This window comes from Peromyscus californicus, unplaced genomic scaffold, assembly GCF_007827085.1.
Source record: "Peromyscus californicus insignis strain IS unplaced genomic scaffold, ASM782708v3 Scaffold_13__1_contigs__length_99412109, whole genome shotgun sequence".
Taxonomy (NCBI): domain Eukaryota; kingdom Metazoa; phylum Chordata; class Mammalia; order Rodentia; family Cricetidae; genus Peromyscus; species Peromyscus californicus.
The window spans coordinates 57941472-57958691 of record NW_026294424.1 but is presented as its reverse complement, the minus strand read 5'-3'; the positions used below and the strand labels follow the sequence as shown (position 1 = coordinate 57958691).

General features: G+C 45.0%; 1 long non-coding RNA gene across 1 annotated transcript; it reads left to right on the top strand.

Annotated features, from left to right (window-relative positions):
- The first annotated feature begins 4 nt into the window (after positions 1–4).
- LOC128108448 (uncharacterized) lies at positions 5–15680 on the top strand. Its single transcript, XR_008217470.1, has 2 exons — positions 5–584; positions 13703–15680. It is a non-coding gene; the product is annotated as an uncharacterized LOC128108448 (long non-coding RNA).
- Positions 15681–17220: the final 1540 nt, after the last annotated feature.

Sequence of the window (17220 nt, the reverse complement as noted above, 5' to 3'; positions counted from 1 at the left end):
AAGAGGAGCCGGAGGCCACCTTACTCTAATCTCCAAGGCATACCGAGGGTCCTCCAGCAAGCATCACGTGTGCCCGGTGCCCTTCGTGTCTGGGATGCTGGGATGGTTGCACTCGGAAGCGGAGCTCTTTGGCGCAGGACGGTGGAGGTACCGCAGAAGCAGGCAGATCTCCCTGAGTTCGAGGCCAATCTGATCTAGGCCAATCCCGTCTGAATTCCAGACCAGCTCGGAGTTCATAGTGAGAACCCTGTCTCAAAATTTGAATTAAATTTTAAAAAGACTCTGGCAGAGCGGAGACAATCTTGAAAAAGAAGAACCAAGTGGGAAGTAAATCAAATAGACCAGCGAACCAAAAGGGGATTCAGAAACGAGACCACACTTGCAGAGACAGTTTATGTCAGAAGTGGCGCTGAAGAGCACCCGGAAGGACTAGTCGTAATTTCAGGGTGCTGGGTCAACTGGATTTTCACACTAGAAAATGTTAAGAAGAAAGTCGCCTCACCCGCGTAACGTCATCACACACAGATGTGAATTCAGGGTCAGCTGGGTGACATCCACACCTGGGCATGCGGAAGCACAACCAAGTATGTTTCCGAGCTGCATGTGGTCCCTCTTGCAATCCTGACAAGTGGGAGGCTGAGGCAGAATTGCTGTTGAGGTCAAAGCCTGACCTAGGCAGTGAGTTCCAGGGTTTTTAAACCATGGGTTTAAAAAAGGCAGTTAAGAACACTGACTTCTCTCCCAGAGGACCCAGGTTTGATTATCAGCACTAACATGGTGAGTGCTTACAACCATCTGAAACTCCACTTCCAGGGGATTCCTCTTCAGACCTCCATGGGCACACATACCTGTGGTGCATAGACATACATGCACGCAAAATACCCAAACATCACATAGAAATAAATAAATCTTTAGTGATTTAAAAGTGTCTAGCACCATTAGTCACAAAAAGCTCCAATGGGACACACGCAGATGGCCAACAATAGAATGATAATTACACAGTGGTATATTCATCCCAATCATATAAATAAATTATGGCAAGTCAGTGATGAGTTACACAGACCAGTGGGAATGAACAACCGTTGCACACAGCCTCATGGATGTAGCTCGTAAACGTCACGCAGAGTGAAAGAATTCAGAATACCAGCTCTGATAGACACCGAGTAAGGAAAGTATAAGGAAAGAAAACAAATCGGTGGTTTTCAAAACTGGTGATGGGGGTTCACTACAAAGGTCACTGGGGTGGGGTGGTTATGGGGCAGGGACAATTTTGTGTATTCATTGAGTTTGTGGCTGCCTGAACCCAGAACCGTGGCCACTGGGTATATGTTATATCTCAATTCTGAAGTTTCTTAAAACAGCATTCATCTTTGGAGTGGGTGTTTGTGCTGGGGCTTACGTATGTAAGTACAAGGATAACTTTAGGGAGTCGGCTCTCTCCTTCCACCGTATGAGTCCTGGGGTTGAGTTCAGGTTGTCACGCTTAGTGGCAAGCGCCTTTATTTGCTGAGCCATCTCACTGGCTCATATCTCAATCTTTAAAAATTACTAACATAAACACTATGAAGGAGTTAAACCTTCGGGCATTAGGAGACTGTTTATATTTGGGAAGGAGGAATTCCGTGCCTGCTCCCCGCTCCCCCCACCTCCACCAGTACTGGAAATTGACCAGGGCCTTGCTTGCACCAGCCAAGCCCCTTACCCGGAGCTATATCCCCAATCCCATCCCCTTAACCCCCACCTCTTTGGTTTTCTCTTGAGACAGGGTTGCCAGAGGTTGTCCAAGTTGGTCTTAAACTGGCTGTAGTTGTAACTAAGGCTGGCTTGGAACGTGTGATCCTCCTGCCTCAGCCTCTCAGAGCAGCTGCGGTTATAGATGTTTGCTGACACCCCTTGCTTGGACCTATTCTATCACCCGAATGGAGATGAAATGCACTCACATATATTACTAATAATTCATAGAGCTATAGTCTGTTGGTTGGTTGCTTGGTTTGGTTTGGGGTCTCCTGTAACCCAGAATGGCATTCAACTGAATATGTAGCCAAGTATGGCCTTGAACACCTGCTGCTCCTGTCTCTGACTCCCAAGTGCTGGGATTATAGGCATACCCCACCATACCCAGCCACAGTTTGAAGAGTTCTGCGTTTTCTTTGTGTTCTACTGAAAGCACTAGATAAAAGCACACATATTTAGGATGTATGGTATCTGTACAAAGGAACTAGCACGTAGTTACTATCTGATATCAAGGCTGGCAGGGAAGTGAGGGCAGTCCTGAGGGGGAAGATTAAGAGGCTGCTGGTGTGAGGAGGCTTCTCAGAGCACTCGCAGCTTGTGTAGAGACAGACAGGCAGAGATGGCTGGCCTTGGGGATGGCAGCCCCGCAAATGCTTTTTAGACAGAGTGTGCTCCCGTCTCTGAACCAAAAGGCTGGGAGATGGGAGCAGAGAGGAAGAGAAGAAAAGAAGGGCGCTGTCCTAGCCAGGTTTCCGCGGCGATAGCTGAATACCACAAACTGGGTATTTTATAAATGACAGGGGTGTCTTTCGCGTGTGGATCTGGAAACCAGGAAGTCCGTTATCTTTTGAACTTTTGGCAAACATGTTGAAACCATAGCAAGAAACCATAGCCTTCTTTCCCATCTGTTAATTCTGCCATCTCCTTCTGTGTTAGTGTTCTTTACTGCCTTCTGCCGAGATGGGGGCGGGCTGTTTCCCATGAATGAAAGGTCAGTGCATCAGAGCTCGTATTGGTCCCTCCGTGATGGACAGTGTGCTGGCTGATTTGATATCAACTTGACACAGGCTAGAGTCATCTGAGGCGGGGGGGAGCCCCAATTGGGAAAATGCTTCTGTAAGACTGGCCTGTAGGCAGGCCTGTAGAGCATTCTCTTAATTAGTGATTGATGGGGGAGGGCTCAGCCCATTGTGGATAGGACCACCCCTGCTCTGATAGTCCTGAGTTCTGTAAGAAAGCAGGCTGAGCAAGCCATGAGAATCAAGCCAGTAAGCAGCTCCCTCCATGGCCTCTGCATCAGCTCCTGCCTCCAGGTCCCTGCCCTGTTTGAGTTCCCATCCTGACTTCCTTCAGGGATGGACTATGGATATAGAGGTGTAAGCCAAATAAGCCCTTTCCCCCATAGCTTGCTTTTGGTTGTGTTTCATCACAGCAACCATAACCCTTAGACAGATGGGTTACTGCAGCTAAATCTCTGCTGAGATAAAAAAAAAAAAAAAAAAAAAAAAAAAAGGGGTAGCAAAATGGGGGAGGGGCAGCAAAATGGGTGTTTTCATACCTTTTATTGTATCGGGAATTAAGGGCCCAGGGTGACATCTAATAAGAACTATTTTAACTTCATCAGCTGCACCAATCTTCTCAATACCCCTCCATAGAACCAAGAAAAGAAAGTACATAGTGTGTTCACGCAGAGAGGAGCTATGAACAACAGGATCACCAAATCATACCCAATTCTCCCTTGCAGAGAAGAGGGCCAAGTTGTTAAGAACTGTGCTGAAAATCAACACGAAATAGCTAGGGTTCACCACACCCACCCGCTTCCTGTGTGAGGTAGAAAACAGTCTTTTGGGCTACGTTGGGGGTCTCTATATGCAGAAATCCTTCTTGGGGTGTGTTATAACAAACACACCAGCACTAGAGGTCTTTATGTCCTGACAGCGATACCACAGTGACCTGAAGCTGCTGATTTCCCACAGGTACCCTGCAACAATTATGTCATGTCACATCTGGGGAGACCCATGTTGAACAGTTTATTAGACTAGGGACAGCACCATGGTGGGTTGGATGAGGATGTCCCCCATAGGCTCAGGTATTTGAATTCTTGGTCCCCGGTGGGTGGTGCTGTTTGGGTAGGTTTAGGTGTGGCCTTGCCGGAGGAAGTGTGTTACTGGGGTTGACTCTGGGGTTTCAAAAGCCATGTACCATTCCCCCTGCTCTCTTTCTGTTTTGTGCTTATGGGAAGGTGAGCTCTCAGCTCACTGCTCCAGCCCTGTGCCTGCTGCCGTCATCGACTCTAACTCAAATAAACTCTTTCTTCTGTAAATTGCCTTGGTCATGGTGTTTTACCCAAACAACAGAAAAGTAAATAATTTAGGCACTTAGGGAAGATCTCTGATTTCAAGTATTATGGATGAGGAAATGAGAAACAGGGAGTTTAAGAATCTTGGAGGTTTTTTTTCTTTTTCTTGTTTGCTTGTTTTGGTGTTTTGAGACAGTGTTTCTCCGTGTAACAGTCTTGGCTGTCCTGGAACTTGCTCTGTAGACCAGACTGGCCTTGAACTCACAGTGATTGGCCTGCCTCAGTCTCCCCAATGCTGGGATTAAAGGCATGAACCACCACTGCCCAGCCTGAGAGTCTGGTTGTTGTTGTTTTAAGAATCTGTCTTTAAGTTATAACTAGTTAATAACAGAACCCATATTCCCACACCTATTCTCCTGATTTCCTACACAGACATCCAATCCTGGGCTTCACTCAATTCTTTTTAACACACATCTGTAGAAGGAAGTTCCGGGAAGTCTGGTAGCCTGTTTGTGTGTGGTAGTAGCTGGTACTTCATGATAAACCACTACCACCCGTCTCTGACATTGACAGCGTGAGGAGATGCTCTGAGTGATTTCATCTATTTGTCATGCTCTCCGCTGCCAAAGAGCTGTTTCTCATATGAATATCCTAATTTCCTGGGAAGTGTCCCAACCGGACCCAATACCATGTCAGCAGCTTCCAGCCCCTTTGAATCCACCCCCGGCACCGTTCTGCTAAAGCTCTTTAATATGGGAAATTTTAAATATTTGCTGACTTTGATCCCCAGGTAACTATCATGCAGCCACATAATTAATTTGTGGCCAATCTTGTGTCCTTCACTTTCTGCCTCCTTCTGAATTACTCTGAAGAAAGTTCCAGACATTATATCATTTTGTCTACAGATATTTTCGCTTCTATTTTTCTGAAACCTAAGATTACTTGTTGGTTGGTTTTGCTCTTTTGGGGGGCCTGCCACCCACCTCCCAAATAAATCACACACAGAGGCTTATTCTTATTTATAAATGCCCGGCCTTAGCTTGGCTTGTTTCTTGCCAGCTTTTCTTAACTTTAAATTATCCCATCTATCTTTTGCCTCTGGGCTTTTCCTTTTCTATTCCTGTATACCTTTCTTTATTTCTTACTCTGTGACTTGCTGTGTAGCTGGGTGGCTGGCCCCTGAAGCCCTCCTCCTTCTCTGGCTACTTCTTCTCTCCTTCCAGATTTCTCCTTCTATCTGTTCTCTCTGCCTGCCAGCCCTGACTATCCTTTCTCCTGCCTCGCTATTGTCCGTTCAGTTCTTTATTAGACCATCAGGTGTTTGAGACAGGCACAGTAACACAGCTTCACAGAGTGAAACAAATGCAACATAGACAAAAGCAACACACCTTAAAATAATATCCCCCAACAATCACTTTAACAGTAACCATAGCATCACGATTTCACCTAAACATTTCCAAATTAAACTTATTATCCTCTAATGTTACCAAACGTCCATGTAGTATCCAAATTTCTATCCCATCTCACTTAAGCTTTGTTTCCAGTTTGCTTGAATTTGGAGCCGAGGAAGCTTCCCCTTGGTTGATACTCTCTCGAGTCTCTTTCAGTCTAAGGTACAGGTTTAGTTTCCTGGAGTTCACCTGTGAAGACACAGTCCCTTGGCGTGAAGTCTGGATTTTACGGATTGCCTCTAGGGTGTCCTTTGGCCAGTTTCTCTCTTGCCTCCATTTCCTGAAAATCCACTTGTTACAATTTTCTCTTTATGGGAGAGACCCTTCCTCACTAAACTGTGAACTCTCCAAGGACAGAAACACTGTTTTATTTGTCTTTGTCTACTCAGAATCTAACACTGTAAATCTTCAATAAATAAATTCAAAAATGGGGAAATCAAGGGGCTGTTGGTTTTTTCCTCTGGTTAGAACCTGGAAGACTCTAGAGTGAGGTTGCTGGTGGTGGTTCTTAATTCCTCCCTTTCTTTTCTGGGGACCTCAGGCAAGTCCTTTAATAGTTTTTGGCTTCTATTTCCTTATTTCTAAGGTAGAAGCAATAATCATGTATTAGTCCTAGTTCTCTAGAGAGAGCGAGCCAGTAGTGTGTGTGTGTGTGTGTGTGTGTGTGTGTGTGTGTGTGTGTGTGTGTATAAATGGACTTCCTACATCGGCTTGCACAACAGGAAGCTGGTTCGTCTAAGAATGGCTCCCTCCACGCTGGAGAGGCAGAGAATTCAATCATTGCTCAGCCGAGGGAGGAAGTTGGACTACAGAATAATGGAGCGCAGCCATGAATTCCTAGTCAAGGCTTTTGGCCTGCAAGCTCCCTGCAGGGCTGCTGGTGTGAGACCCACCACACGGGAGCTCTGTGGAAACTGGAGTTTTGTGTCTGTGGGTGACAGCAGCAGCCAGAGACACACCGGGGGTAGGGTGGGGGAACCTTCCACATGCTCAAGTCTCTTCTCGATTAATTGTGTCTGGTTCTCCAGCCTCCTGGACGGCACCGCCAGCATTCACGGTAGGCCCTTCACCTGGCCTGGTTGTTCTCACATGTGCCAATCCTGTCTGGGAAAGTTTTCACAGACATACTCAGAGGTGTCCTTGACCAATGGAGAGACTACCGTCCCTCCAGCCAGTCAGGCTGACAGTCAGAACTAACCGCCACAGTTCACTTGTCAGTTTGCCACCAAACATTTCCTTATGCCACATTTAACCCCCAAAAAAGACAATCAGCAAAATCATAATTATGCTCTATGTGATATAACCATGACATACACAATTGAAAACATTAATGCCCTCTCCAGAAAAAGTGACAGTATTTGTTATATCTTAATATATATATTAAGCTATATCCAGATATAACTTAAAATTATAATATAGATATAATAATATCTGTCTGATCTTATGTTGTAAGGTAAAGGAATAGGAAAGAAAATAAGGATATCAGCATAGTGTATATGTATATGTACAAAGATAGTCTTAACAAAATAGAAATAAACACTCATGACGATTATAACTTTTGATTCTGTAACTGGCCACATGACCATAATTGGTATTTATAACTGTCTTTTTACACTACCCAATCAGGATTCCTCCTACCTTCCATAAGCACCTCAGCTGGCTTTAGCGCTTTGTTGTGTGATATTTTGATTGTGTCCTGACAACAAAGCTTGCTTGGAGACAGGCGGAGCGAGCCACTAGCTGGCGTCACTTGGACAGATGACCCGCATCCTCATTCCTGATGGCTCCGGACCATTTGTCTTTTGCCTGCCTTGGGTTTGTGCAGTTTCTCATTGACGGCCACAACAGGATACAGCACAGAATGCCCGACAGCACAATGTCACTGTTTCGTCTGGTTGTTTGACTTTCATTTCTGTCCCGGGAATCAAACCCAGGACTTTGTGAGGTCTGGGAAAGTGCTCTACCAAGCTTTCCCCATTGTTACCGTACTTTTAAACCACTGGTTGATGTTTTTTGTGTGTATACATATGTGATATATATGTGGTCTGTGTTTCCGTATGTGTTCAGGGGCATGGGCACACACATGTGAATGGAGACCAGAGGAGGACACTGGGTGTCCTGCTCTATAATTTCTGCCTTATTCCCTTGAGATAGACCTTCTCACTGAATCTGAAGTTAGGCTGGCAGCCAACAAGCTCTAGAACCTGCCTGTCTCCAACCTCCTCAATTCTGAGGTTACAGATGTGTGGAGCTGGCTCTCTCCCCAACTCACATACATCTATTTGTTTGTTTGTTTATGGGAGCACATGTCCTAGAATGCATGTGGGGATGACAGGACAGCTTGTGGGAAATGGTTCTCTCCTCTCAACATGTGGTTTCTGGGTATTGAATTCAGGTCTCCACACTCGGCAGCAAATGCCTGTACCTCCCGAGCTACCTTGTAAACCCCATGCTAAGCTTTTTATTCAGGTGCTAGGGATCTGAACTCAGGTTCTCATGCTTGTACAGCAAAGGCTCTTCTTACCCACCAAGCCATCTCCCAGTCTTCACCCATTATGTTAGAATGTACTCATTTGATTTAAAACAAACAAACCAACAACAACGAAAACCTAGCTGGGCATGGTGGTGCACGCCTTCAATACCAGGGAGGCAGAAGCAGGTGGATCTCTCTGAGTTTGAGGTTTGAGGCCAGCCTGGTCTACAAAGTGAGTTCCAGGATAGCCACGGTCACACACAGAAACCCTGTCATGCGGGTGGTGGTGATGGTGGTGGTGGTGAGGTAACCAAACCCAATCAAAACCCAACCAAAACCCTGCTGAGAAGCATGTGCTATGTCCCCCGCGGCTACATTCCCCAGGCTGCCGCGTCATCGGCTCACGTTTCCCGGGTCACAGGAGCTCATCCTTTCTCCCTGCATGTGATTTCATCTCAAACGGTTTTACTCATCACGGCCTAAGAGCAAAAGGCCTATGTGCACAAGCACATTTGTGCACACTGACACTTGGGAGACACACAGGCATGTACTCACACAGCTGTGGTGTGTGGCAAGCAGTACCGTGGAGGTTGCGTAAGAAAAATGTTTACCCAGTGACGAAACTGCTTCAAAACACATTTTCAGCACACAGCCCATCATTAAGCGAGGTGACCGTGCTTAGAGAGCATCCTGAATCATGACAGGTTTCCAGGCGTGAAGTGGTGTCTCAAGTATTTATTTTTTTTAAATGGAATCCATTTGTAGGTTACTATAATTTAACTTTCAAAAAGTAATTAAAAGTGCTGCTAGTGTTTTGGGTTTTTTGTTTGTTTTTGTTGAGAAAGAGTCTCTCTCATGAAGCCCAGGCTGGTCTCAGATTCACTTACAGACTGAGTGCCTATTACCTTCAATGGCTGGTCGTCCTGCCTCTACCTCCCAAATGCCCAGTTTATTGGGTTCTGAGGTTCAAACACAAGCGCTCTTGCATGCTAGGCCAGCACTTCTCCCAACTGAGTTCCATTCCCCTTGCTGTGTTGGAGATAGCATCTCCCTGTGTAGCTCAGGATGGCCTTGAACTCACTGCAATTATCCCGCCTCCACCTACTGAGTGCTGTGATTACTGTCTCAGGCTGCCACACCTGGTGTAATTGACCTTTCAGTAATGACTGGCTTGCAAAATGTCAAAAATGTGCTAGTGCGTGCTCAGGAACAGGAAGGGGCCACCAGCAGCATAGCCCTGGCCCTACGGGTCACTTTATCCAAAAGAGGCCTTCTATTTTAGTTTCTCTTCCAGGCAGTTATCATTGTGTGCCGTGGTATTAAAACTTTCATCAGTAGAATTGTATCTGTTGCGTTAGAAATATGGCTCAGTGGCGAAGAGTGCTTTCTCTTCTCCAGGACACACACTGGGGAGCCCATGACTACCCATAACTCCATCTTGAGAAGATCTGACCCCGTCTTTTGGCCCCTGTGGCTCAGACACTCGTGTGCACATACTGGTACACATAATGAAATATAAAATAAATCCTTAACAAATGTAATAAATAAAATAAAAGTATTATTTATCTTTCCTCCTTTTTTTTTCTGTGTCTCGAGTGTACAGAACATACTGAGTTCATTATAGGTAGCTGATGAGTGTTTGCTGAAGAAATAAGCAGTAGGGTTCACGAAGAAGAAATTAAAATAGAGTAAATAATATACAGGTGTAACTCTTACATAATTTTTCTACACAAACCGGTAAACAAAACTCTCTGAATTCAGCAAAGGAAAATAAAGCTGTTGTCATTATGTTCTCATGACCTAATTCCAAGGCCGATGAGGATAAATAATTCAATGACAGCTCACTGTCAGTAGCCATCACTGGCCACAGACCACAACTCCAGCAACAGTGGGAGCTTCTGCAGCCTGGCTCCCATGCAGCGGCCTTGCCAGTGAAAATTAAAACTGTTATTTATACCCATTTCCATGACATTCTTAAAAGTGACTGATTTCTCTCACTGCTCATTTTAATAATTTGCTTTTCAGCTCCCGCTAGACTTTCTGGTTATTGAAATCTAACAACCTGAGGACTGGGGATGTAGCACGGGGTTAGGACTTGCCTAGTGTGCTCAGACCATGTTTGATCTCCAGAGCTTAAAAGGAAAAGAAAAATTAACCCCTTGTCTGCTTCGTGTCTCTGCAGAGATATTTCCTCTTTCTTCTCTTTCCTCCTAAGGAACCCAGTTGACAGCAACCCCTTCCCCATGGGTGTCTGCCTGTCACAACCATGCCAGGACAGGAGCCACACTCTCGGCAGCACCCTGAGTCAGTGTCATCGGGTCCTTTGGCCTGAGGGACCTGGATGTTTCCCAGGCACTGCTCTGTGAACTCGGAAGGGCACTGCTGTGAAAGTGCTAAGAAGTTAGTGTCTGTTTGGTCGGTCAGAGTGGTATCCCAGCCCTGTGGGAGGAGGCGGAAATCATGTGTGGATGCTGGAAGGCACAAAAACAGGTACATCTCTGGCCTGCAGCCCACAGGCTGACTGTATCCCAGGATGGTGATGAACGCAGTTCAACTTGTTTGTTCCGCATTTAAAACTGTCACACTGCAATGTCAAAAGATTGAACACCCCTGCTCTCAAAGTATTGGTTTTTTTTTTTAAATGTACTCCTACAAATTGCTGTAGAATCTTAGCAGGATAGTAGGTACTAAGGTAAGTCGTACTGCTCCAAGTGGAGCAGCCTGGTCCAGTGTGGTTTCCCTCACCCACCAAAATGACATTGATCCTACTCACTCTTATTTCTAAGTCTATCTGTGTTCATGTAGAATTCATGCTTCATGAAACTAACAGTGTTAAAAAGGAGACATGGCCAGACTATTAAAAGAAACTCTAGCTTCCAGTAAAATTATCTGCCAGGACTGGAGAAATGGCTCAGTGGTTGAGTACTTGCTGTTCTTCCAGAATATTCAAGGTTCGTTTTCCAGCATCCAGGTCAGGCAGCTCACACCCACCTAGTAACTCCAGCTCTGACACCCTTCTCATGTGACATGCGCCAGGTTGGTCTCAAATTTGCTAAACTTGCTTTGCAGCAGAGGATGACCTTGAACTGCTGATCCCCCTACCTCCACTTCCCCAAATGCTGGGATTACAGGTAAATGCTATGCAGCCTTAGCCTTAAGGTTTTTGTGGAGGGTTTTTGGGGGGTGGGGGAGATGAGACAGGAGCACACTCTGTATCCTATAACTCACTATGCAGTCCAGCCTTGCCCTGAATTCGTGAGAGCCACCTGCTTCTCCCTCCTGAGTGCCGAGATCAAAGGCATGCCTCGCAGCCTTTGAAATGTGTAAATGCAAACACCATAACTGCCATCTTGAAGGAAACAAGAGATGGTTTACTCTGGAATGCCATTGAGTTGAGTGACCGTGGTTCAGAAACACAGATTTATGTGACCCCAGATTCCGTGTTCCTGAAGTTTTGTAGCTTTACAGAACAAAGAAATGTATAGATTAAGGCAAGTTTAAAATACATTGGTGGGGACATCAGAGAGGTGGTTACAGCAAGATGGAGGAGCTTTGCTATAGGCCTCAGATCCTCTCTGATGGCATAATTAACGTTTGCTGGTGGTCAGTTAACAGATTCCAAAAGGGTTTTTTTTGTTTTTGTTTTTGTTTTTTTTTTTAATCTCTTAGTCATAAGACAGTTAACAGACAGAGGTGGGCAAGGAATGGCTGGATGTTCAGAAGGGCTAGAATTAGCCCAAGATAAGGTATTTAGCCTCTGGACCTGCAAGGTTCCACAGCACTGAAATCTCTCCACAGCAATGAAGTTCTAATCTGTCATTCTCCACAGACACAGCTTCTTTCCTGGAATTATTGTTCACCAAAGAAAAATTTTGAACCTGTTGTCTTTCCCATCCTAATTGCTATTCAGTTTTCTTCTAATCCTAGTTTTCTCTAGTGGTTTCAGTTTTTTTTGTTTGTTTGTTTTTTTGAGACAGGGTTTCTCTGTGTAGCTTTGCGCCATTGGAACTCACTTGGTAGCCCAGGCTGGCCTCGAACTCACAGAGATCCGCCTGCCTCTGCCTCCCAAGTGCTGGGATTAAAGGCGTGTGCCACCACCGCCCGGCGTGGTTTCAGTTTTTAAACCCTCTGCCATTTCCACCTGTTAGAGCCTCTTAGGAAACAACAGTATTCCTTTCCCTAAAGATGTATGGAGCCACCCTCTGGCCTCTGTGACCAGGAGTCCTTGGCTCCTTCTTAGCCATAAGAAAATCAGATTGTTTTTCCACACACCATAAAAGTCTTACTGGTAAAATGTTAATGGTTGGCATTGCAAAATGTCTTTGGACAGAGATAAAGACTTCAGCAAAAAGCACCCGGGGAAAATGCCTCTGGTTCTTGGCTCCTGGTAATTGTCAGGTTTGAAAAATACTACATCATAGTTTTACTTGATGGAATCTTATCAAAACATGATTTGATGAATATAATTTCTTCAATCCAGGCTCCTTATCAAATTAAAGGCTTAGATAACTTTATGGTTGAACACCTAAGTAATTAAAGGTTTTCAGCAAAGTTAATCTTATTTCTGTATGACAGAGACACTGTTTATTACATCTCAATGTTCACTTATGTTTGGACATAAGTATGTGCTTTATTCCAGTCAGATAACTCTAAGGAAATACCGCAGAATGGGTAGTTTATCAACCACAGAGATGGATTTCTCACAGTCCTAGAGGTTTGGAAATCCAAGATCAAGGTGGAAGCTGACTGGGTGTCTGCCGAGGACCCACTTCTAATGGATGGTACTTTGTTGCCATGTCCTCAAAGAGCAGAAGGAGCCAGGTGTTTCTCTGGATTTTCATGCAGGAGGATGGAAACTCGGACTGCTTAGCATGTTCTAAGTCCTGGGATGCTTAGGGAGGCTCTGTTTCAAAAACAGCAAACAAGAGCTCTGTACATTGGCCTCTGCTTCTAAAACCATGCTAACAGAAAGATAGAGATTTTAGAACAAAGAAAATAAAAAAAAAAAAATAGAAAAGCCGGGCGGTGGTGGCGCATGCCTTTAATCCCAGCACTCGGGAGGCAGAGCCAGGTGGATCTCTGTGAGTTCAAGGCCAGCCTGGGCTACCAAGTGAGTCCCAGGAAAGGCGCAAAGCTACAGAGAGAAACCCTGTCTTGAAAAACCAAAAAAAAAAAAAAAAAAAAAAAAAAAAAAAAAATAGCCGGGCGGTGGTGGCGCACGCCTTTAATCCCAGCACTCGGGAGGCAGAGCCAGGCGGATCTCTGTGAGTTCGAGGCCAGCCTGGGCTACCAAGTGAGTTCCAGGAAAGGCGCAAAGCTACACAGAGAAACCCTGTCTTGAAAAACCAAAAAAAAAAAAAAAAATAGAACAAAGAAAATGGGGCAGCTGGGTCACAGCACAAAATTCTGTAGGTGGATGGCAGGGGGCACCTAGTGACTCCTACAGCGGCATGAAGCACCTAGTCTTGCTGTTGAGAACAAACAGCTCTAGGGCAGAACCCCCAAGGACCCATGTGCCTCTGGAGGTGAAGGTGAAGACGGGCCTAAAGCCAGAAAGACTGGTGGGAATTGTGTCTGAAAAGGGAAAGGGGGAAGTGATGTCATTATATTTTAATTTCAAAAAAAGAAAAAAAATGAAAAATTCATACTGTTTTTATCATGCATTGAAGAATAACACTTGGTAAAATTTGATAGATATCTAGAAAGTTGATACCACCCCAGATTTCTTGATGATTTGTTTTCCAGAATGCTGTGGAACTCTGTCTGGAGGCCATGACCTTCTAAGAAACACCAAGAGCTCCTGATGGCCATGAAGTTTCCTCCAGTGAAGTGGAATCATGTGGAACAGCTGAAAAATGATCCCTTTAAAGGATGAGAACCACTGCACTTTCCATCACTGTATGCTTACCCTCTTCCAAATAGCAGCCTCTGTTCACCTGAGAAAGTAGAGTTGGAGTGGATTAAATCTCTGGCACAATTAAATCCATTTATTTCTCTTTCCCTCTCACTCCCTCTTCCCCTTCCTTCATCCCTCCCTCCCTCTCTCCCTCTCCCTTCCTCCCTCTCTCCTTCCTTCCTTCCTTCCTTTCTTCCTTCTTTCCTCTTTTGACAGGGTCTCATGTAGCTCAGGCTGGCCTCAAACTCATTGTGTGGCTGAGGTTGACCTTAAATTCCTAATCCTCCTGTCTCTGCCTCCGTTAGGCTGGGATTGCAGGAATGAACCGCCATACCTAGTTTATGTGTTTCTGGGAACTGAATCCAGGGCTTCTGCTCGATAGTCAAGCATCCACCCACTGAGGTGCATCCACAGTCCCAGCCATTTCTTGTTTAATGCCTTATAGTTGTCTTAATTATTTCTCTGGTCTCTGTGACCAAGGATCTGACAGAAACAGCTTAAGGGAGAAGTGGTTTCTTCCGGTTCCTGGTTCCAGGCACACAGTCCGTCACAACGGGGAAGGTATGTTGGCAGGACCTGGTCTTGTCCATGTTGAGCAGAGTGTGAGGCTGCTCCCTCACACACCTTCATATCAGAAAGCAGAGGGAGCTCAGGCTAGAAGTGGAGCCAGCCATGCCTCATGTCCAGAAGGTTCCACAGTCTTCCAAACAGTGCCAGCAAAGCCTGTGGGAACATTTTATATCCACACTATAATGATGATTATGTTGTCATCAATGTAAAACTGGTTTCCTTTGGTAGTGTTTGAGGCTTTCAGTGTTTTTCTTTTCTTTTCTTTTTTGTCTTTTTTGGTTTTTTCGAGATAGGGTTTCTCTGTGAAAGCTTGACTGTCCTGGAACTTGCTCTGTAAACCAGGCTGGCCTTGAACCCACAGAGATCCACCTACCTCTGCCTCTGGAGTGCTGGGATTATAGGTGTGTGCCACCACTGCCTGGCTTTCGGTATTTTTCTTTAGACATGCTGTCTTTCCTCTTGTTAGAGGCTAGAAACAGCGTGCACAGCAGATCTTAAACTGTCTGTAGACATCTTGTTGAGTGAGGACATGCTGAGCATTGTTGGGGCTGCCAGGCTTGGGCCCATTAGAAAGTAGTTTAGGTCTCACCTCAGAGGATATCAGAACCAGCTCCAAATCTTGAGTCAGTTACCAGCTTACAATCACATGGTCGTTACACCAACAACGTTCAGTTCACCTGGTTTTCTAAGAGACCCTCAGATGGGCTCAGCCAGATGAAGTCTCTTCTCCACCCAGGACTGGGGCAACCCAGGCATGGGCTTGGTCAAGATCCCAGGGAGGATGAGGTGTGGACTACTTTGACATTCAAGGGTCCTACTGGCTGAAATTGCTAAAGGTTAGCCAAAGTCAGCCAAGCTAAGGTTCGTCCTTGCTACAAATAGTTGAAACTGTGGCACTAGCTTTACCACACAGTCACAGAGGCACAGAAAGTAACATAGTTGTCTCTATGGATGACTTATGCCTCTTGTTTCTACCGTGAGAACGTGGAGCCTCATACTTCTCGGATAGGAATGTATAGCAGTAGAACCACCTTGGAAAACACTGAGGTTAACAGTGTATTTCCAGCAGCAGCGGGGTTGGGAGTGTTTCATCTACAACGGGAATCTGCAAGGCTCACTGCCAGAGGGCCAGACAGTAAGTGTCTGGGGTTGCACCCGACACCCGGGAGATTGTGACTACAGCTGTGGTTGCTGGGTAGACAACATGCATGTGAACGAGTGTTTTTGTGGTCCAATAAAACTTGGTCTATATTTGCATTTGCATTTCTTGTCATTTTTGGCATGAGAAAAAGCATTTTCTCTTTCCAGACATTTGAAATGTAAACACTGGGCTGGCAAGGTGGCTCTGTGGCTATAAGTGCTGATGACCTGAGCTTGCTCGTTGGATCTGCTAAAAGTTGTTGGATTCTAAAAGTTATCCTCTCTGTGTAGTTGTTGTTGTTTTGGTGGCCGCCACTCAGCTCACAAATAAATACATGGAGACTTATTCTTGCTTATGAATGCCTGGCCCTTAGCTTGGCTTGTTTCTGGCCGGCTTTGCTTAACTTAATTATCCTGTCTACCTTTTGCCTCTGGGCTTTTATCTTTCTCTATTTTATATACCTTTTTTACTCTGTGGCTGGTTGTGTGGCTGTGTGGCTGTGTGGCTGTGTGGTTGTGTGGTTGTGTGGCTGTGTGGCTGTGTGGCTGTGTGGCTGTGTGGTTGTGTGGCTGTGTGGCTGTGTGGCTGGGTAGCTGGTCCCTGGTGTCCTCCTCTCCTCCTTTTTTTCTCCTTCCCCTTCTTTTCTTCTCTCAAGCCTTGATTTCTCCTATTTATTCTCTCTGCCTGACAGCCCCACCTATCCCTCTCCTGTCTTGCTATTGGCCATTCAGCTCTTTATTAGACCAATCAAGTGTTTAAAGCGGGCAAAGTAACACAGCTTTACAGAGTTCAATGCAGTGTAAAAGAATGCAACACATCCTTTGCATCATTGAACAAATATTCCACAGCATTAACAAATGTAACACACCTTAAACTAATATTCCACAACACCTCAATTCTGCAAGCATGCTATGGTATGTGCATAAATGTACTTACACATGCATCATACAAATAAACAATAATAAATAAAAATTAAAAAGTACTCACACATATGTAAAGTAACTCTCAGCCATGGGCTACATAGAAGCAAGCAGGGAGATGTCTTACCCTACAGATTGTAGTGTTTTAGGATTGCTGTGCAAATGCACTAAGAGGGTCCTGAAGGAAGCTTGCTGTTACTTGTAACAGTAACAACACCAAAAGTTTATCACAAGCACAGGCCATAAATGGTAATGTGTGATGTATCCATATGATGGAATACCTTCTGGCATCCAAAATACAAGAACTTCAGACAGCTCCATGTGTCAGCACGGTTGGATCTCAAGCTCTTTATATTGATCACGAAGCCAACCACGGAAGAAATCTTACAGCACAACACAGCTGTATTTAGGCTTGAGCTTGACAGAGGTGAAACTAAGCAATGTAAAAGTTATAAAACTAATAGAAAGGAAAAAAATTGTAAAAATCAAGGAAGTGGTTCACTTAGGAAATAGGAGTGAATGTGACCCTTTGAGAGATGAACACAAAGGGCTTCCATGCTATTGGAGTTTACTTCCCATTTTACCATATCCTGTTTTGTTTAGTGTGTATCCTTGTACACACTAGACTCTACCTTTGAGCTACATCCCCAGTCATGTGCTTCCTAAATTTAATTCTGGATTTCCCAGCTTTTAGGAGTGCCTTTCCTTCTTGTTTTAAACTGCATGACTCAGCAGA